We start from the raw sequence: 22,609 nt of genomic DNA on the forward strand, positions 1-22,609 counted from the left end.
CAGCAGGACTCACACCACGTCTTCTTTTGAAATTGTTTAAGTTATCTTTCTTTGAAAGTATTTCAGACACATTTGTTCTGGAAGAAGTATTGATAATACCAAACAACAAACTTTCTACCAAGTTCACATAACTGAGTCTTTAGATCATGTGCCTTCCATATGATATGAGTCACAGAATTTTTGGATGATGTAAATGCAATCAGAGCATGTTTAATTTCATTTTGGTTTGTTAGAACTACAAAAGAAGAAGGAAGAAACAGCAATTTGCAAGGAGATGGAAAACAAGGCAATATAAATAGAGAAAATAGTTACACTTAATGAGATTTGTTTTCATTGGAACCGCTGCTGGGTTTCACTTTCAAACTACAGAGTTATCTACTTTCATTTGATTAGAAACAATGCTATGCAATCTGAGCTGCTTTGATTCTCTCACCAAATAAAAGAACAAGTGCCTTCACACTTAAAAAGAGAAAACATTCAATTTAAGGAAATGAAAGAACAAAGAAAGAACCTAGTTACTTTAAATACAAACACGAATACAATTACATCACAGATAGTAAATCACAGTCTGGCAAGGATGCTGGTGTTCTAACACAACCCACAAGAATTTAATAAAACTCACAGGATTACTTTGGAAGAATATAGTTGTGGGGGGTTTTTGTAGTAACATCCCTATCTCAATACACTTTTTTTCTTTTTAGTAATTGCTTCTAAACTTTCCTTTTATTGTAGTTTTCCATCATCATCCTTCAGTCTTGCAGTGACTAATGACTTTTCCATCTCTCCCATTGCTGCAGCAGTCCTTGCCATCTTTTTTCCTTCAAACTGTTTCACGTAATTAAGTAATTTAAATTATCAAAGCAATTACTCCCAAATGGAATACAGGTTGACATTTGTTGCTTCTACACCGTGTCTCTTTCCGTCTTGCATTCTCAAAAGCTTATTCCTTTCTCCAGCTGAAAACTCATATAAATAAGATTTTGCTCTTCCTAGAAGCCTTTCCTTGCTTGTACTTCTGTGTTCTCAGATAACCATAGGTACAGCACTATGTCATGGATGCACTTACACCACCCAGATGTTAAACCATGCTATTACATCCCTAAATGTGCATTCCTTCGCCACCTAATTATTACCTTTATCTCCCATTCAAAAACCATTCTAAAAGAGTTACTGCATTTACATGCTTTAAATATCTTAGTAAGCCTAAAGCACCCCCAGAGAGTGAGCCAGAATGCCAAACTGTGCAGACAGCACGGCCCACTGGATTCCATGATTCAACACAACTGCTCATTCAGCCTGAATGAGGGACTCAATCCTCTGCCAGGATACACCATTATCTTAGCAATGGAAGGAAATAAAATTTAAGAACTTACTAAGGACTTCAGAACAGGTTTCAAAATACCAAGTATTAGTTACAATTGAAGTTTTCCCTGTGTGAAGTCTACAAATTGGGAATTAAAACTGTATCAAGTTATGACAGGTTCAGCCTTGAAGAGTAAATGCTCGGCTGCAGGCTATGGAAGCAGAGTGTCTAGAAGCAGTCTCTAGCAGTCACTGTGGCCACAAATTTGGACCGTATCTAATGGAATCTGATGACAATTCCATACAAACTGTATCTAAGGATCTGTATCTCAAGCATACCACTTCTCACTGGGATTGCATGGTATGTGGCACTGACTCTGTACTTCTAGTGTATCTGACTTCCCTCCCAAAAAGCAGGGGAATCACTTTGTGAAGCAGAATGGAGGATAACTAGGAAAAAAAAATTGTTTTCACAAATATGTTTCACAAATCATGGCTTAGTAGCAATGACCTGCAACTATGACAGAGTGTGCATATAAATGATTTAAGCTGTCTAGGGATAGTTAATGTTTTTACTAGACAAAACAAAATATTCAGTGGTTGCTTTAGTTCAGGCCTAAAGAAGACCTTATACCCTAGAAAGTCCAGCTGTTATTTCACTTAAGTCATTTGTCTACTACATGACATTACTTCTTCATACGAGCCTTGACTTATTTTATGTTCTCTTATTTGCTGTTTCCAACTGTTGTAGATTAACAGAGATCACATGTTAAGTGTGTGGTTACTTTTTATGCACTAAAAGTTAAGTTGTTACTTCATCTTTTACTGGACTTTGAATATATTATTTTTTACACGAATGCTTCAAGCTCTTTGCTAACAAAGTAAGTCTACTGTCAGCGGTAACATGTTAATTCAAGTATATGTATTAACAGGATTCCCAGGCCCTAATAACCATTACTTCCTGCATTCATAATAAAAACAGTGTGAGAAGGCTGTGTTCTCACACATCAAACAAAACTTCAGGACAGCCCAGCTTTGCCAACATACTATTTGATACAGCACTAGCACTTTTCTGACCCTTTCTCAATTATGCACAGAGCTGTTTAGGACACACCAGGTTAAATGCTCATCAGCACTGCTAAACTGTTTGATTTAAATTATTTGTTCCATGTCTTGAGATAACTTTGGAAGTCTTAAAATAAGAGGTTGAACGATGCAAAGTATCTTTTTAAACAGTCTGCCAAACCTTAATGTGTTTCTTTACAACATATGGTATAGCCATTGTTTAAAGGCAGGTTCTCAGCAGTGCACATCTTTCACTACAGGGATCAAAATTGGGGACCCATCTGCTCAGATCTATTAAATTCTCAGTACAGTTTCAAATATTTGCTGAACTGATGACACCTTCAAATATGGCAAGATTTGTATAACATAGGTGAATAACAGGAATATGGTTTCACTTTAAACAAAACCATCTTAAATTGTTGTCAGAGAAAAGAAGAAAGGGAATAAACAGCTGCAGTACTGAATCATGTTAAACACAATGCCAGGGCTGTGTGATACAAGCTCCAAGTTATAAAGCTTTCTTTTTTCCTTTAAACTAAGGAATGTGAAAATGGTAATCACACTGGCTCAACAGAAAAGCACGTTATAGCACATCGAAAAACGTGGAGGTGATCTCTTTTATTAGGGCAACTAAAAATATAAAGAAGTAGTCTTTGAGAAATTTTATTTTAACTTGTTTTATCAGAGCTTGTGAGCAGTAAAAAGGAAAATCAAAGGGTTGCCCTGTGTGGTTCCTCTCGGTGAAATAATCAGCTTTGAAGTTATTCTTTGGATAACACAAGACACTGGGTTAAGTCAGGGGCACCTCCTCAGGATTTACTCCCATTTCACACAGCACTGCCAAACATATGTAAATTTTATACCAAACTAAATGTGAAAACATTTATTATACTAAAAACACTATGATTGTTCCCTAAATAACCACACAGCTGAGAAAAAGACAGAGGAAAACACAGGAGAGTAAAATCAAGGAAAATCTAGGGGAAAAGTGTAAAATGAAAGAAAAACTGAACCACTGATTCATCAATATTCTTACACTGGCCCCTCCCTAGCTGGAGTAACATATCACAGTTCACCAAGTCATCAGTTATGACAAACTTAGACAGCAAAGGATCTGTACCTATACAGAGAATAAATGAAATCAGATTTGTTGTCAATCTGATAGCCATCGTATTTTGACAGTTATTTATGTTCCTTTAAAGAACATCCCTACTAATGATAATTAAAATGCCCACTATAAGTGAAAATCTTTTTATTTCTTATCTTATATGTTTTTCCTGTTAATTTACTAAATTTATTCTCTAACACAAGGAAAAGAAAAAGTAACAGCTAAGAGAAAGAAACAGAAAAACAAAACAAAAAAGATACACAGTAAAATGAGAAAAAATACAGATCTCCTCACAGCAGCAGTATCTTGAGCACAGGATTACAAGCATACATACAAGTTCAGACTTTTCTATAGAATTTTTAAACTGAATATATTCTACCTTGTCCCACAGCTTTCCATAGCATCTTGCAACAAAAATCTGCATAGACTGGAATAGCGTGTTGATAAAAGCTAAGGCCTTGCCTAAACTTGCTCATCCAAGTAAGACGAAATACAAATACACATTCAAAGTAGAACAACTACTTTAAAAAAATTCCAAAAATCTAAGCTCTCTCCAAATGGACATTTTTATTCCATAATAAAAACATCCAAGAGTGACAGTAACAAGAAAAAACACAGAAATTGTTTTAATACATGATTTGTCTCCTGTACACAATCTTGGAATCATAGAATGGCTTGGTTTGGAAGGGATCTTAAAGCTCATCTTATTCCAACCCCCTGCCATGGGCTGGGACATTTTCCACTAGACCAGATCACCCAGGGCCCCATCCAGCCTGGCCTTGAACACTTCCAGGGATGGGGCATCCACAGCTTCTCTGGGCAACCTGTGCCTGGGCCTCCCCATCATCATAGGGAAGAATTTCTTCAGAACATCTAATCTAAAATCTACCCTCTTCTGGTTTAAAGCCATTCTCCCTTGACCTATCCCTCCCTGCCCTTGTAAGAAGTCCCTCTCCAGTTCTCTTGTAGCCCCTTTAGGTACTGGAAGGGCATCTAAGATCTTCCCAGAACCTTTTCTTCTCCACCCCTTCCTTCCAGTGTGTCCACCACACCACACAGGTTAGTGTCATCAGCAAAATTGCTGGGGGTGCACTCAGTCCCATTATCCATGCTGAACAGCCCCAGTCCTGATGCCAACCCTGAGGAACAGTGCTCATCACTGGTCTCCACTTGGACATTGAGCCATTGACTGCAACCCTTTGAGTGCAACCAGCCAGCCAATTCCTTATCCACCAAGTGGTCCAGCCATCAGATCCATCTCTCTCCAGTTTAGAGATAAGGATGCTGTGTGGGACAGTGTCCAACTGAGCTTTGCACAAGTTCAGTAGATGACATCAGTTGCTCTGCCTTTATCCACCAAGGCTGTAACCCCGCTGTAGAAGGCCAGCAAATTTGTCAGGCACAATTTGCCTTTAACGAAAAAAGATCACAGCTCCTCCTCTTTCAGATGGTTCAATGAACACCATATATTTTTGTTCATTGTTCATTTGAGGGCACAAAATATCTGCAAAAGGTGTGAGTTTTTGATGTTGGTACTGTCATTACAGTTTCACCATTGTACTTCCATACAACCTCATTATTAGCAATTGTGGCTTTTGCTAGATGTACATTTATTATCAGGTGACTATTTTAGCATCAAAGTATACTTACTGGATGATTATATTAAATTAATTGAAAAATTATGTTTCTTGATAGCAAATACAATAGGAAAAATATATTGAAAGTTATTATTTACATTTTTAATAATATTTTGCCACTGGCATATGATATAGCAGCTCAGATATGCTGTGGCTTTCCAGTAAAGTAAGCTCAGACAAAACAGCACAAAATTTCTCAAAATAATCTAGGTGAGTGTTAAATGATATGTAGGAATAATACCATGCCAAAATGAAGACACGTATAGGGGGAAGTCAATAAAGAAAAAAATCTAGGTGTCAAATCATATTTGTGGAGTCTATGGAAACCTCATCAAAGTGAACGAGATTTGTATCAAAGGCAGTTTTTGTGATGTCCAAGTGAAATTGAGTGAATGTGCCTGGAAATCTGTGTCTCAACAAGACTAAATAGCTCCATGTGGGGCTGTAAAAGAACAACAATTGACAGCACAGGCTTCAAATCAGGTACTGCAGCTGCCATTTCAGAGCTTGACATGCAGAACAGGATGACCAGTGGATGTCTCTGAAAGGCAGAGAAATTCAGAATGGAACACAGTCTCTCAGTTTTGAATGCTGTCTCTGGATATCAAAAAAAAACCCACTGATGCATAAAAAATACCACAGTAAGTATCCATCTCTGCAACTAATCTAGTGCAATAACTTTTCATGCATTTTGATAGTGGATGGGAGTATCAAGATGGGTCAGATCACTGAAGAATCCTTTTGTCCAATAAAGATCATACCACAGTAGTAAAGAATTTAGGATGCCTTGAGTGCTCAGCCACAGACCCTTCATCTTTCGTAATGTTCTGCTTGTTGAGTGAAGATTTTAATGAAAACAGTATTTCAGAACTTCCTTCCTTTGTGAGTATATGTCCACACCTTAACTTATTTTAACATTGTTTTTGTGTGGGCATTTATTGTATTGCAGAGTATTGCAAATCTGATAAGAGAAAAGCAACGACTGAGCCCAGTATTACTGTATCAGAATGGCTGAAATAATCACACATCCTGGAAAACCTGGGAACTTCTGATCCTACTTTCAGACACAGAATGGATACACAGTTTTTGATTACAGAAAATACTCTTGCAGTCCAACACAAGGCTAAACTTCAGTTGTATTCTCTGATGGACAATCAACATGGCTCATTTCCTGGGCTTTGGGAGAAAAACTGTTTCTTGCACAACCCAGTGAACTGAGAATAATAGGAATTATATGCTTGATGACAGCAGCAACATAGAATCTAAAAAATATCTCAGAAGACTGCACTTTTGAATTAAAGTATGAATATCATAGGGAGAGCACACAGGATGTTTGATCCCAAAAGGTTTCTTTTAGTACCCTATAAGCTACAGCTGTAGCTGTCACAACCACCCATTACTTGGATAGTTAATTCTCCCCATTCTTACTTCTTTCTCAAAAGATCCCAACAGTTATTAAAAGACAACAAAATTCAGCAATTTATGTTCCAGTCTCCAAAGGAAACAAAGTTATTTTCTTTATCTAAACTTTATTTTATTACAGCTTCTTCTCACGCCTTGTGATGCAAAAAAAAAAAGTGTAATTCATTGGGTTTGTTACTTCATAGGGCATAATTTTTTAGATATAAGGGAAGTACTCCCATTTCTTGGTGTATCTTTTTGAGAAGAGAGTTTCTTCTGCTGTCACCATAAACCAAATTATTTAATTGATAAATGATCCATGCTGATTCTACCTCAGTCTGTTAGTACCAGTCCTGAAGTTCAAAAGCGGCTGGCTGCAGCAGAATGGTGGCCTTCACACAACAGGACAGTATGACAACAAATCCATATTCTTGGAAGGTATATTCAATCCCTAACACCTCACCAGCCTCATGTACAAAAACATCTGTCTAATAACTTTGAACTTATTAAGCACTTTCATACTGCTAGCTGGATTCCCATGCATACCTACAGGAAAAACAAAGAAGATTCGACAACTGAGTGTGAGCACAGTTCCTGGCAGCACGCACCATAGAAGTTGTTCGCTCTGAAAAAAGACTTCAAACTTACAATATATACAGTTGTCTGTAGGGACTTACAGTCCTTCCAGAGTTCTTAAAATGACCAATCATATTGACATATATTTTCTTTAACGTTTGCATTTAAAAAAGTAATCCTACCACCAAGAGATTACAGTTTAAGGCATACCCTTTACAGGCAATCCTTTTCAAAATTATTCTTAATATACTTTCCTGTGCTTCTGGTAACTGCCAAAAATTGGCTTCATATCAAATGGAATATTGGTCTGATTTAATACAGCATTTCCTGTTTGAATATTTAACTAATTCCATTATTTTCTCCAGGCCTTGAGTTTTCACTGGGAAAGCATAATGCAAGAGCCTCCAGTGAAGGCTGTTTTCGTGCTCATTTCCTGAGTCTGATCTTGTCTTCTGAGAGAATTAACCATTTAGTTTAGAGAGCTGCTAACTCTTAAAGTGGTCAAGACATCTGTCTTCACAACTATTTGCTTCACAACCCTCACAGTAGAATTTAGTTGGAATTGTTTGAAAGGTTGTTCCATAAAAGCAAGGACTCCAAATTTCCAAATTATTACAACTGAAATTTCTGACAAATGTTTCTGCATGTAAAAATGAACACTCTGTAAGTATATATGAAAGGAGAAAGAGACTTGGACAACAAACAATACATTTAGCTCTTTAGAAAACAGCAAGGCTCCTTAGGACTGAGCTCATTAATTTTCCCGGAGAGATATGCAATTAAAATGCAGTGAGAGTTAAACACTTCACTCCCTTAGGATCTTTAAAATCCCGGATGAAGCGATATTTAACTAATTCCCACATAAACAGAAATCAGTCATTTGGCAGAACGATGCAATCCGATTGTTGGTCACCAGAATAGATTCGGTCCCCAGCACAGCATTTAATGACGTCATTAGAGAGCTCCCATGTCCCGTCGCTGGGCACACAGGAGCACAGACATCACCTGGTGTGCGGTTCGAGGGAAGGGGTGCAGTTGGAGGAGCCTCTCACTACCTGCAGCAAGGTTGTGAGGGTGCATTCAGCTTCCAACAAGCACCTTTTGTTTCTCAGAAGCTTGAATATTCTACATATTAGAAACAATATATTCTTTGGGTGTGACCGTCCTCACACATCCTATAAAATCAACGAAATCAGATCCCTCTCTCTGACTTGTATGAAATAAAATTAGACTTGTATGGAAAGATTTACTCTGGAATACCAAGAGTTTTTCTCCCCTTTCCCTGTCTCATTCTTGGTGTCCTGGCTTTGCTGACAGGAATTTCTAAACTGGTGAGCTCACTCTCCCCCTCCTCCTTCCCTTCCTCCTTTCTCCCCCTGCCCTGCCCGTCGGACGGTTTCAATGGGCTCCTGCAGTCATTCGGGCGGACAGCATTCCGTTGCCAGGCAACTCCCTGAAAAGAAGCACATGCTGCTGCGGCGCAGACAGAGCGTGCCCGTCTGCTCCAGTGATGCTGTGGCCTAATTTCTACCTCTCTTGTGCTGGATACAAAAGGGAACATCTCCAGAGTTGATGGTTAGGGAGTACTGAATTATCTGCACTTTTTTTTGTTGTTTGTTTTTCCCCCACTCTCCTGATCGGGTGCATCCCTTTCCATCTGAGGGCCCCCAGAAGTCATGCATGTCTAATCTGCATGCATGCGTTTGGGACTGCTCCCTGGGCTTGCAGAGTACTGACAACTTTCTGTTAGCTTTTGGCTGAGTTAATAGTACTTATGGAGATCTGTTAAGCTTCCCTGTAGCTCTCCCACAAGGGCAGTTTTGCATGTAAATTCTCAAGGCCATTCATCTTTTCCTACCTGACTCTTTATTGCCTGGTTGGTTGGGTTTTTTTAAAGGCCTCTTTAGGGAATGCAAGTATAGCCTTTCTTATTTTCCCTCCTTTCACCATGCTTTCCTGGGAACAAAGAACAGCAAACTAAGAAATTCCTCTGGTTTGTCCACAGCCTGAAGAAAGATCACTGCTTTATCCGTGGATTTAGTTTTGAACCGCCTAATCTTCTCAAAAGGCAGGCCCATACGTATTCAGATTTGGTGGTTTGAGCTCAGCCCTACAATCACAATCCTCCACTGTCTGTTACAGACAGTATTATCATTAGGTAAAAACTAATGTCAGATAAGAGACAAATTTCCTTACATCTCCTGCTAGCTTCCTTAAATTTCCTGTAGCATGTTTTTCATAGGAAGGTTACTTACGCTAGCTGCCTTTTGTCAGTTGTGGTACGAACTCAGCAGGTCACTCAACCTGCAAGCAAACCTGAACCTTAGAGAGAAGCTGCACTGTATTCAGCCTGACAGAATCTAATATTGCTCTGTTGCTCTGGGTATTCCACCAGTCCTCCCCTCACTTCTGGATCAAGTCTGAAGTCCCAGTCCTAATTTACAAATCCCTAATTTGGTTAGTGCACATCTACTTTAAGGGCAGCCAAGAACCCTCATCCACTGATCCCTGGAGTCAGCACTGTACTACAGATTTCTTCTAGCATAGCTACATCAACACAACTGTGACAAAGCATAACCTCCAGCTGACACTGCTGCACCAGTAAATGCCTGGTTCACCCTCCTTTATGCCACCAGGATGCCACATTTGTCAGCTTAGTTTGTGCCTTCAGAAGTGTCCTGGAATTAAACAGGCAAAACGCAGTGGCATGGGAAAACACGGAAAGCACGGATGCCCTGTAACAGATAAGGCCAGGGTTGCTGCCACTGAGCACATTATAAGAGAGGCCCTGTAAGACACAGAGATCCAATAACTCTGTAGAAGAAAGGTTCCAGCCCAAATGTTCCAATTTTTCCTGATGGCACAGTACTTACAGGATAGCAGACACTCTTCACTCCAGTGTACTTAATGTGTGTAGTGCTGTGGATAAGACTCTGCCTATTTTTTTTCTTATATTTTGCTTATCTCCTACACAAAAAATCAGAACTGTTCAACTGTGTGGCAGCAGCAGTAAGCTGAAATGTACTGGCAAAGTCTCGTCCTTTTGGAATAGAAGAGCCCTTTCTTCAGTCCCTGAGAGTGTCACAAACTAGGAAATCACCACATTATTTACAAAATGTTTTGAGACCGTCTGGAAAGAAAGGTGCTATATGCAGGCACAACAATAGTGCGTGAGTCACACACACACAACTTTCAGTATTACACAACTCCTCAAACATCCCTCTTCCCCAAAGCTCTGTATAAGATGAAACACGTGGGACTTTTTCCCTCAAAAACACAACAGCAGTTAAGAAACAACAAAGTGTCTTAATATTACACTAAAAATTCAGACTCCCATTTGAAGTCAATCTGAAGGGGAAAATAATTGCTTCTGCCTATGGCAAAGCTAATGAAAAAATAATAATAAAAATAATTAGGTGATCCCTTGCCAAACAGGTAATGAACTAAAGAATAAAAACACAAGCCAATTTGCCATACAGACACCAACTTCTCACTTATTGTCCAGAGGCAGTCCATGTGTTTTTCTATGTATTTTTGGATCCTGCATCAATTCAAGATGATACTACAGTTTGGCCCACGGCCAGAAACTGGCAAGTGAAATAATGTTCCAGTACATGCACTGTGAACACACAGCTGGCTTCAAAGGGAAATGGACTAATCCTACTTCATTTCCCTTCTTCAGTATGTGTTTAAAGAGCTTTGGTGCGCTGAAGGAAATCGACCAGAATTCATTAGTTCCCTTCTGATTCAGCTCATTGCTGCTGGAAAGGGAAACAAGTCGGAATTGCAGGATCCTACTCAATTTCCTTTTGGAGCAGACTTTAAGCCAATTCTGGTCTCAGTTGTACACACACAGATCTTCACTAATGATGCGTAAGTTCAAATGCAATACCCCTCCAAGCTGGCTAAACATATGAAGACTATGAAGGGAAGAAGAAAAACTAAATAATCTATCGGAATTCGTACCATGGAGAACTTCTGGCTGAGAATATTCCTGAGAAAGAAACTCAGAAAATTGGGAGAACTTCTAGAAAGAGACATACGAGTAAGGAGAGATAGAAAAACCCAGTTGAGACTAGGTAGGAAAAGATCACAATGAAGGAAAAAAGAATAATAATTTTATAAATACATCACATACATTTTCTGCTATCCAATAAAAACTTACAGCAAAATAAAACACTGACTCTAATAGCTAAAGCAAATCCTAGGGATGATTTTGATCCTGTTTGGAGGTGGTTTTGGAAATGGAGACATTTCCAAATGATAAAGAGAAGACAAACCATTTGCTCTGGACAGAAAGTTTTTCCTCCCACTCATCATCAGCTCTCTCAATTTGTCTCTTCAGAGTTCATGTCATATTTTATGAGCCTTCTTAAGGTTCTGGGAAGCAATAGGATTTCAATTATTCCAGACTATATTCCACTCAGTTTAAGGCCACTGCTTTTGAGACAAGATGCCAGAACCAATACTCTTCCAAAGCAAACCTACAATTAACCACCTAAGCAGAAAGTGCCTTGTGACAAACAAAGCAGAACAGAAGAAAACTACAGGGTCCATGATGGCACCATGGCTTCACTCGAGTCAAATAAGCACAACATGTAAAAAATCACTTTTTGTAACTGCAGTGAAGACAAAGAAGTATTATTGCTGTAATGAACTGTCTCTTAAGCTTGAATGGTGATACTTTAAATAGTGAGCAGCCTTATGAATTTGGCTTCCCCACTAATTATAAATCCATTAGCTTGAAGCAGTATACTGCAAAGAAAATGGGTCCTGGAATTGAAATTGGCCAAAAAGCCTTTAAATTATCAACACTGTCTCTCATATGGGTGACTCCAAACTCCTTAGGTTTAAGCACATTTTATTGTCTGAAGTTCTAGGGGTGTTTGGGGAGCTCTGTGTGACAAATAAAAAATTTGGCTCCTTACCAGTTAGCTGCAGAAATCCAGTACAGATACAATTTATATCCTGCACTAATGGCTTCTCAGCACAGGAAAATGAAGGACAATTAGAGAGCAAGTAATGGCTCAGTGATTCCGTAGAACACTGTATCACCTACAGAGCCAGTTAAAATGAGATTATTTTCCTTTGTGATTCTGTGTCAACCTCGGTTTACAGCTTTAACTTCTATCATTAGACCACAATTTAAGATGTTATTCAACCCACTCTAGAAAAAGCTATATGACATTTATAATTAACAAAGGCTGACAGCTTCATATAGACCCACTGGGATAGACACAGCAATAACAGACAATCTGTTCTCTTTGCATGTACAATTTATTTTCTCACTCCACAGACAAAAGTTGAATGTCCCATCCCTCTTTAGTTGTAGTGAATAGATAAGGTGTAGGAAAAAACCAGTCACCACTTATAGATATCATCAAAAACAAATAAATACTTGAAAAAAGACATTTCACAGCTCAAAGTCAAAACCAGTTTATTAGGCATTTCCCTCATTTTTACTGTTTAATCTGCTTTAAAGTACACACCAGTAGATCATACAAAGGCAATTCTAGCTCAATCAGTTCAGCCAGTATTATTTTTTAATCCTTCCTTGTTTGCCACATTCATGTTTCTGTTATTATTATTCTTGTTTGCTAAACTGATTACACTAAATGTTTTCTTTTGCATTGCCTTTGCAAAACCAGCATTCTCCTTCTTCCTACCTGCCCGGTTTTGCTGTCTCTCATAAAGAACCATTTCCTTTTGTTCATGCTCTGCATACATATGACTTAAAGTTCATTTAGTATCACTTTGGAATTCAAATTTCCCTCCATACTGAGTAACTTGTTCTGGAAAAAAACTATATTGTAAATGTAACTAAGCTCTTAACAGAGATGAGAATTTTGTTTTTACTGTCGGAAATATTTCAGCTTGCAAAACACATTCCAAAAAACCTTCCCTTGATTCCTAATGTAAAGAGCCATGGGTTGCTTTTGTGAAAATTAAATTGAAGGGCAGAATGAGAAATGTAGTTCAATAACCCACCCAAGCACAGAGACAGACTTACTATTTACAAATTGGAGTTAGTGTATGCAAGGAGAATTGGGCTCTTGGAGACATAACAGGAAAAGAAATCTTCCTTTGATTTACTTCAGAGATGTCTCTTAGACTTCATCTGGGAGGCAGTGAAATACTGAGGGAGAGAGATTAAATCCAGTGGCAAGAGGTAGAACACAGTGACAGAGGAACACCCATCCCTACTGCCATTCCTTGACAGGTACCAAACGACCATGTTTGTCTGCAAGCAGGATTTAACACACTGTGGAGGCTGACACAGGCTATACAGTGGAGGAAAAAAGGGAAAGGAAAGCAATCAGGGAGCCAGGAAATATCAAGTCTTCCCACTGTGCACTGCACACAGTGCAAATGCTTGTGCAGACCACCCTGGCCACTGCACGTTGTTTTAGCAACTCATCCTTCTACTTATCCACAATTAGAAAGGAAGGAACAGAGATTGTGGATACCACATGGCCTTACAGTGACCTTGGTAATGGGTTCTCTGGAAATACACGATGGTTACTTCAAGTTACAGACATGGATAGATCTCCTGCATTCATCAACCATACATCCTAGTGCCAATACCTTTTTTTAGACATCACAAACTAAGAAGAGCTAGATGATTCCAGGATAAGAGATTTGCTATCCACAAATTTACTCTCACTAAGAAGCTTAACCTATGACTTTGTCAGTATTATCCCATCCCTTGATTCTTCAAATATAAAATATCACAAACCACTAGCAACATTCCCTCTAAACAATACAGTCTCCTAAGCATGAGGTTTAGAATTTTGACATTTCTAAAAAACCCACATATTTCTCAACTAATTGCCAAATGCATGCTTTAGTAATTGTGCCCAAACCAAGAAAAATGAGTCTTTTAACAGAAAGTCCAGTAACTAAACTCTAAATGAAAAAAGAATGTCTTAAAATTTTCCTCTTCTCTTCAACCTTGGATTAAGCAGGTGTCTATTTACCAGGGATTTAGGAAGACTCCAAATAGAATGCAGCCTATTGTTATGCATTAAAAAAGTGAACTTTCTGTATGAGAATATCCTCACTTGCTTCACTGTATTGTTCAAAATACGTGATATGTATCTACTGAGAAATGTGGAGAAATCAACCCACCACAGCTATTAGAAAATGTTGTGCTTGACACTAACCAGTCCAGCTGGCTTCTTTGTTTTCTCAATAGCCTTTGTAGCTTCCTTGAGTTGTTTTCTAAGGTCTTCCTTTGGCTTGTCATGTTTACAGCACTAGGAGAGGAAGAAACAAAGCAATTTTAAAGCTTGTTAAGAAGTACTTAATGTGCTATTAACAGTGACCTTCCCACTCCCAAATCCATTCCTCTTCCTCTACAAAGGGGGTCAAATCTTTCAATTTAAAATCTGAGCACTCTTCGATAGTCAGGTAAGTCACTGAGAAAAGCATTCAAAACTAAGTCCCGAGATGTCATGATCTTCTGGAAAGCTTAGAGCCACATTCTAAGAAAGCAACGAAGAGTCACTCCTTAGCAGGTTGAAATCTACTGATGTATTAGAGTACAACACAACTCTGAGCACTTTCACATCGGCTACAGAAAGTGTTAATCACAGCATTTCCAGTCTCCAATTGCAGAAAGCCCAAGGGCACATCTTCTCAGGATGATTCACCCTATAGACAAACATGCCTTGGCAAACAGCTGTGCCCTACAGGCAACTGCCCACTGGCTCTTCCTCAGCTCTTCATCAGGCTCACTGCAGAGGGAAACCCTTATCAGAGGAAATCACTAACCTTTATCTCTGCTCTATGTTCACCTGAGCATTTCTCACTGTGTTTCAAGTAAGGTCACCAGGTAAACAAACACCAGAGCTTGGTGACCTGGATGACTTTGTCTGGAATGGACAGTGGTGCCTTATAGGAGCAGTTTAGTCTGAGAATGTGGTTTCACACTGAACTTTGGTGTAAATGCAGGTGACCACAGAAGCTGACCTGTCAGACAGTTCTGGGAACAGTCAGTCTCTCCTAGCTCAGTGGCAGAAAAGACTTGTCCCTGGCTCATTGTTAGGTATTCACAAGGGGAAATTTGCAGATCCTCAGATTCTTCATCCACCTGATCTTCTGGGGGTTTTTTCCTATATCTTGATCCTTCAAGTGATAAAAACTGGTACCCAGTTATTGAATCTAATGCTCAGTTTTGCTAACTCTTCCTCCTCAAGGAAGGTAGCTGAAGTTTTAGCTTTGTGCTAGTGTCTGTCTTAAGTTGACAGCAAAAAAAAAAAACCAGCACGCCAGTCTCTGTTAACTGAATAACTGCAACAAAGGAAAAAGTACTGCAAACCTGGAAAACTGACACAGCAAATTGAAAGGTGGACATTTTAAGTATATTTCACAAGGTGTAACTTAGTATCTTTCATATTTTATTTTCCAGTTAGATGGGTTCAAGTGTATAGATCATGAAATCTGGAATGTAACTACAAAAATTTGAAAATCTAACAGACAGACCTTGACAGTCACACAGTCAAATCATATACAGCCGCCAAGGAAAAATAGGAATATCCTCTGCAATACAGTAAAAAGAGTAATCTATCAAGACCTGAGAAACAGAATCTTAAGAAAAAAGCAACCACCACTGCTGTCAGGTAACGTATTTAGTCACTCTGAATGAAGGACAGTTAAAACAAAAACCTGTTATTATGTAGATTTGCATTTTCATTTGTTAAAAGGAGATGGGAGATGCCAGGTTAATCACTATTTTTCTGTTTCTCTGGTACCAGCTGTTAACCATATAATCATAATTTTAGGTCTTGAAAAAACAACAAAATGGGGAGGGGAAAGGCCCACAGTAGCACTACAGAACTACACTACCAGTTCCGTGTGCACCCCCCACAATTCTGAACACCATGAAGTTTATAAATAGCTGCAAGTTTTGCTCAACAGACAAGAGGAGAGAGGAGGCACAGCAGTGAAGAGTAGCTGCAGTCTGAGTAGAGTGCAGGTCATACTGGTGTCCCCAGCACGGGACAAGGCCACATGTAGGCTGCATATTTTTTAATTACACTAGTTGCTCAGAGATGAAAATTGGGATCATATTCTTCTTACTGTCTCTAGAAGAAAATAAAACCCCACACATTTCCAGAACTCAGGATTGCATCACATAAAACCCTGACACATACGGTTTGCAAAGTGAGGTGTTCAGAATGAAAGCCCAGATCTTACGGAGATGTGAGGAACTTGGTAGTCTGTAAACCCACTGCCTGAAAATTAGAGGAACTTGAATTTCTAGTTATTTAGACCATTCTGAAAATCTCATTTCAATTCTGTAGAAGCTAAGCAACTTCAATCTCAAAAGCTAAATTTATCAGTCTGTTCTGATCAAACTTTAGATTTATCCTATTTCTTACTGACATGTGGGAGCCATCCATAAAGGACCACCAGTACAGACATTTGAATGATAAAAGCTTGTTTTGATTTTTTCCCCAAAATGAAAATGACCATCCTCCCTTTGTACAAAATTCATGAGAAATATCTATAAGCTGAGAACAAATATAAGCAAAGAAAAAAATCTCCCCAAATGAAATGTCAGCAATTAAAAGTAATGTAGAAGAAAGAGTATGACCTTTACAGATATTCAGAATTTTACAGAGTATATAAATTGTATAATATATAATAGATACTCAGAATTTGCTGAATACCTTTGCCAAAATCTTTGTCAAAATAAAATTTGATTTTTCTTATGGTGGTGAATGCAAAGGCTGAAGTCACACCTAATTCAAATCACATCACTCTAGTGAATGAAATTATCTCAGCTTACAGAAGAGGTCTGTGATGTTTGCCTGGTAGGTCTGAGAGACAAAAGCTTGAACTCTACTGACAGAGTGTGCAGAATGACCCACATTACCTTCTGGCTAAGCACAACTTTTAGAAAGCTTTAGCAATTTATCATCACTATATGGTAATGATTACTTTTCTCAGACACAAAAAATTATGGTTTTTATCAATGGTTCATGCCAAACCCAAGTCTTAAAAGAAATCGGCCCAAAGCAGGTGCACCGAGCTGTCAGACCTTGAAATTTGTTTTGAAACCAACCACCTGTTAGTGTAATTGTGTAGCTGTTTTTCCTGGCTTATGGGATTTCAGTTCAGCTGCTGTTCTCATGCTAACGCTTATTTCCTCTAGGAATCAGTCTGTCCATTTACACAAACCTCCAAACTTCTGTGTGACTGTCTTCCCGGTCTGAGCCAATGGGTATATGCAGAATGTCTGATGGAGCACCCTTGACCAATAACACACTTTGTTTACAAAATAGCTCACAATTGCTGTAGGAAAATGCCTCAAAAATAGCATTTAACATCCTCTGTGACACATTTAATCACTTAGCTGACTCGTCTCTGCTCCTTGTTTGTTTCAGACAGCAACAAAGAACACTTACTTTTAACTGGCAATCTCAAAGATCAGACTTAGTGCTGATGCCTGACTCACATCTACTGATAACAGAGCACTGTTCCTGCTGCTGAAACCAAGTCTGAGTCAGGATTCCCATCAAAACTTTCTGTTTCTAAAGGTTTATAACTTCACCAGAAGCTGACTCTGGGTTAGAGGTTAGCAAGAATATGGAACACTTAGCTGACAAAATCTAGAAGAAAAAAAATCTGCCCACATGAGAGATAAAAGTGCAAAAATTATCATCAGAAGGACAAGAGCTTCAGATGGTTTTTGTAAATGAGGAATTTCATGTAAGAAAGAACAATGTCCTTGCACTTAAGGGCCCAGCCAGAACTGCATCCCTTTATGCTGCACTTTGCTGTTTTCAGCACCCTTTGGACACCAGCCACCCCAGAAAAAGAATTGGACACTTGAGTGAGAACAATAGATGAGCTGTTCATGAAAAATCTCCTGTGCCAGCCAGTCCCACTCATCTGGCAGCTCCACACTGCCCTCCAGGGAGGGCCATCATGAAACTTAACCATGTTTTCCTCAGTTTCCCACTGGCAGGAGAGAATTCCTTGGGAGTAAACACATAAAGCAAGTAAGAGAAATATAGCTGACATAAACATGAAAACGTGTATATTTCATGACATAAAAAAGAGTACAAAATAAATTACAAAGATTAAATATTCTCTGTGTTCTTATTCATGCACAGATAACTGCTATCCTAATGCCTTTTTCAAGCGCCATATAAAGGAAACAACAAACAATTTATGGCTAATAGTTCATAAATATATGCAGCACTGCATGTCCAATGCACACAGATATTTCATCATGTAAGACATGACTACTGGGTTTATGCATTATATTAAATGTGAGCTGTTTGCAGCTATTTAAAATAATTTTGGGACACAAAAACTGTTGACAAGATATCTCCTATTTAAATGTATTGCCCATTCCTGACTGCAGAGCATGTTGTCTTGTGTTTATCAGAAGGAACACTTTCAAAATGCTTTGAGAAACTCAATTGTTATAATCGTCTTAACTTAAAAAGACTACACCTTTGTATAGAGTTCTGTCAAAAGAAATCCTGCTGCTTATCATAAGCACGTACTTCCCCAAAGTTCCTGTTTTTTTAGAAGTTTTATTAATTGCAAATGTTGTTTACTAGAGGAAAACCGTGACTGAAGCTCTAAAACAAAGAGAATAGTTGCAACTTTAATCCTTTCAATAAGCCTTTGTTTCCCATTGACTAAAAACTTCCTAAAGGAAGTAGAGCTGCGAAAATCCAGGAAGGAATTAGATTTGCCAAATTCTGTTCCTACTTGGATCTAGATGCAAAGCCTTTGTTATTCATGGTACAAATGTTTTAGCAAAAAAAGAATGATCAATTACAAAAATACACTTTTGCCAAGGTTGAAATTATTAATAGTAGAGCTTTTCCTATCACAGAAGGCATACTATGAACTGATATAACTCACAAAATAAATAATATATTAATATTTTAGCTGGTCCTGCATTTTTTTTTCAGCGGGATGTTTTTTTCTTTTTGTTATCTAAGTCAAACTTGGATACTGGCCTTACAATCATACCTAGATAAATAAACAAATATGGAAAGGAAAAAATCAAAGGCAACCTCTTAATTAAATTAAGCATGCTTTGCAGCATCCAAAATAGGAGAAATCTTCAAAATCCATTCCCATGACAACAAGTAATTGCACACAGAAAAGTGTGCTATTGTGGCAATAAAGCTGAATTCCCTGAAGACCTTTCAGAGACACTACCAATTTGTTTTGTATTTTTTTCCCCACATGCTCTTTTTATCTCTGTACCACTTCATGCTCTCTAGATTTTAACTTGCCAAACAAGTAGAGACTAGGTAAATATGTTCTGATTTATTCCATAGGGCAGAGGTCCTTTTAATTTCTTCTCCTGAAATAATTTAAAGGCAATTCTTATCTCCTTCCCACCAACACAGAGCATATTGCAACTTTTGATTTCCTGGCCAATAGTACAGTGGAAGATTAAAGAATATTTGAGCCACCATTTTTGTAAGATACTATGTAAGGACACGTTGTGGAAAGTGCTGAATACTTTCATCTTCTTGTGGTTTCAGTGAAAATGTTGTTTAGCGTATTTACGTAAAATCAGCTCAGTATTTTGACAGGTCAAAGGTTTGGCCAAGCTTAGCTGGACGGCTGAGTTGGAAAGGCTACATGGTTTCAGTAGCCATCAGCAAGTGTTGTGGTTTAACATCACACCCAGCTCTGTGTGCTGCCGGCTCCCAGCATCCTGACACAGGCTGGGCCTGAGCTTCAGCCTGAGCAGCAGTAAATGCCTCCAGATTCCTAACGAGACAAATTTATGGCTCTGCTTTGGAAACGCCCCCATAACGTTTGTAACTTGAAACACATATAACTAAATCTTGGAATTGCTTTGGTTTAGGATATTACAGGTGCTAAGGCCTAAGTCTCAAGGATATATTGGATATAATTACTCACAATGTCTTAAACCTCCCTTTAGGGTTTTCCTTCATATAATAGAGATATGTGGGGTACATCTCCAAAATCACTGAAAAGTGTTTTGATAAGATCAAATTGTAACAGGAGAAAGAAGTGAAGCGAAGAGAAAAAAGAGATTTCTGCATTCCATTTTTCATCACAACAGTTGACAACCCCCTCCCGCCCTTGAAGATAGAAAAGCCAATTTTAATTTAAACTACAAACTGTTGACCAGGCCTCAGCTTGGCTTTGCAATTCACTATATGCCTGAGGGATAAATTATTTAGCATTAGCACATGGTATGTCATGTCTTGTTACTTAAGTGGAGTATGGCCTCCATCCAGCTGCACCCCCGGGGCCCCCCGATTGGCTGTGGGTGATGTCATTTCCATGTGCTAATCCTGGGCCAGGCCCCGGGGGACAGCGCTGGCCGCTCCCCCCAGCCCCTCCGCCCCCCACCCGGGCTCGGCTCCGGCTCTGCTCCCACTCATCGCTCCCAGGTTCACCGCAGGTACTGCCCCATCGCACGACTGTCGATACCAGTGCAGTGAAACAGAAGGTGTGGCAGATGAGCTGCATCGCCTGCACGTGGTGTTTTGTGTTCTTCAGAGAGGATTTGTAATAAATTTAGTGAGATGGAAATGGGAAATAAATTTTTGCTGCAGATCCAAGCTAAGTGGAGAATTTTGAGAGGTTTATTTATTCAAATATTATTCTTAATTTATTTTTCTATTTTCAGTGTATTACAGATTTTTGCTGAAAAAAACCGTTTCCACACTGCAAGACAAAGGAATCCTGGACAAATGACCTGAGAGCATGAACTCTGCAAAATGCTTCTTCTGGAAGTTTGGCAATGGAATAATTAGCCACAGTGCCCTTTAAATGGCCATATTTTGGGTTCAGTTAACACCCTCATTATATTAAAAGGGCTTTTCCTTCAGAACCACCTTCAGGTTATTTGCCCCAGAGGAAATACTCATGCTATTCACCATTGGAAGGCTCCCAGCACAGAAACAAGGGTCACAGGGCTGGTTTCTTTTGATTTAATTTTACACCAGTGCCGGTGAAATGCCAAGAATTACAGAGCACTGTGTCGTGCAGATGGTACCGTCTGCTCTCCGTGGTGAGGCTCAAGATTTGCATCTGTCTGTTGGTTCAGGTTAAGGTTGAGCAGTGGTTCTACGTGACAGGTAACAAGAGACACAACTGACACTCTGAGAGAAATCCACGTGCTTTGTTACTGTTACATTAGCATTTAAGCACAGTACACAATACCCCACCATTCGTTTCTTGTGGTAACAATGAAAACTGACAGTGATTTGCCTTCTCTGTCACTGAATCTTAATTCTTTGCAACAGTGCATGAGAAGAAAGGATTTTGTGAAAGCCGTGCGGTCTCATGGTGAAGTGATAATTCTCTGAGACAGAGGAAGAAGGGGAACTTTGCAAGGGGATTCCCACGAGAAGAGATGTTGAACCAGTGCAGTACAAAGCGCTGCAAAATAAACAACTGTAGGACAGGAAATGAAGAACTCTAATCGATACCACAAAAGGGATTAGTTAGTCAAATGTGAAAATTCAAAACTGCAGTTTAAATCAGGACCGCTAACTCTTTCTTGCCCTGCACAAAATAAACAATCTATGACTCTATAGATTCACCAGCTGCATCCAGCTTTGATTTCTGTCATTTCAAAGCTGGCACCTGCAGCCAGCCCTGGCTCAGAACTGTAGCATTGCTTCAAGCACCCAGCTGGAGGGAAACACCTGCATTTGCACTATTGCTCATCCTCTCAAAACTACCAGACCTACTTGTAGCTAACTAATAAACAGCTAATTATAAACAGGGCGATTGGGCAAGGGCTCAGAACTGCTACCAGCGTAAGCACTGGGAAGCCACATTTGCTGGCATAATAGAACAAAAATGCATTTCGATTTGGCTCCACACTCATTAGCTGGCCACCTCACAGTCCAACATATTTATATGCATATAAATATCTTCAAGGCAGGTGCCAAGAGAATGGTGCCAGTCTCTTTTCAGTGGTGCCCAGCAGCAGGACGAGGAGCACTAGCCATAAACTAAAAAACGAAGTTTCACCTCAACACAAGGTATAACTTCTTTAGGTTGAGGGCGGCAGAGCACTGGAACGGCTGCCCAGGGAGCGTGTGGAGTCTCCCTCTCTGGAGACATTCCACACCCACCTGGACACGTTCCTGTGTCACTGCTCCAGGTAAACCCTGCGTTGGCGGGAGCTTGGACTGAGTGATCTCCAGAGGTCCCTTTCAACCCTAATAATTCTGTGATTCTCGGATATTACCTCTGGCCACACCGTGATGGACTGCGGAGCAGGGCGAGCGAGGACGAAACGCACCCTGCATCAGCCCTGCCCAGCTCCGCAGCGTTCGCCTCAGCATCAGCGCGGGGTTGGAGGCGCCGAGACTTGCCAGGACGGCGGTGGCTCCGTGAAAGAACAATTTCTGACGGGAGCGGGGAGCCGCCGACACTGTCCCAGCCCCGGGGGCAGAGCGGGAAGCCGACACCGCCCTCAGCCTGCCCTGAGGGCACCTCGGCAGAGCGCGCGCGGCGAGAGCAGGGCAGCGCGCGCCGGGGGCAG

General features: G+C 39.6%; 1 long non-coding RNA gene across 1 annotated transcript in view; it reads right to left on the bottom strand.

Moving 5' to 3' along the window:
- LOC108448161 overlaps nucleotides 1-22,591 on the bottom strand; it is a 140,384-nt gene extending 117,793 nt beyond the window's left edge. Inside the window, exons 1-2 of the long non-coding RNA XR_001863957.1 lie at nucleotides 22,313-22,591; nucleotides 14,253-14,345 (exon numbers count right to left, since the gene is read on the bottom strand). This is a non-coding gene — a long non-coding RNA (uncharacterized LOC108448161). The remainder of the gene's footprint in view (nucleotides 1-14,252; nucleotides 14,346-22,312) is intronic.
- Nucleotides 22,592-22,609: the final 18 nt, after the last annotated feature.

This window comes from Corvus brachyrhynchos, unplaced genomic scaffold (genome assembly GCF_000691975.1).
Source record: "Corvus brachyrhynchos isolate BGI_N302 unplaced genomic scaffold, ASM69197v1 scaffold126, whole genome shotgun sequence".
Lineage (NCBI taxonomy): Eukaryota > Metazoa > Chordata > Aves > Passeriformes > Corvidae > Corvus > Corvus brachyrhynchos.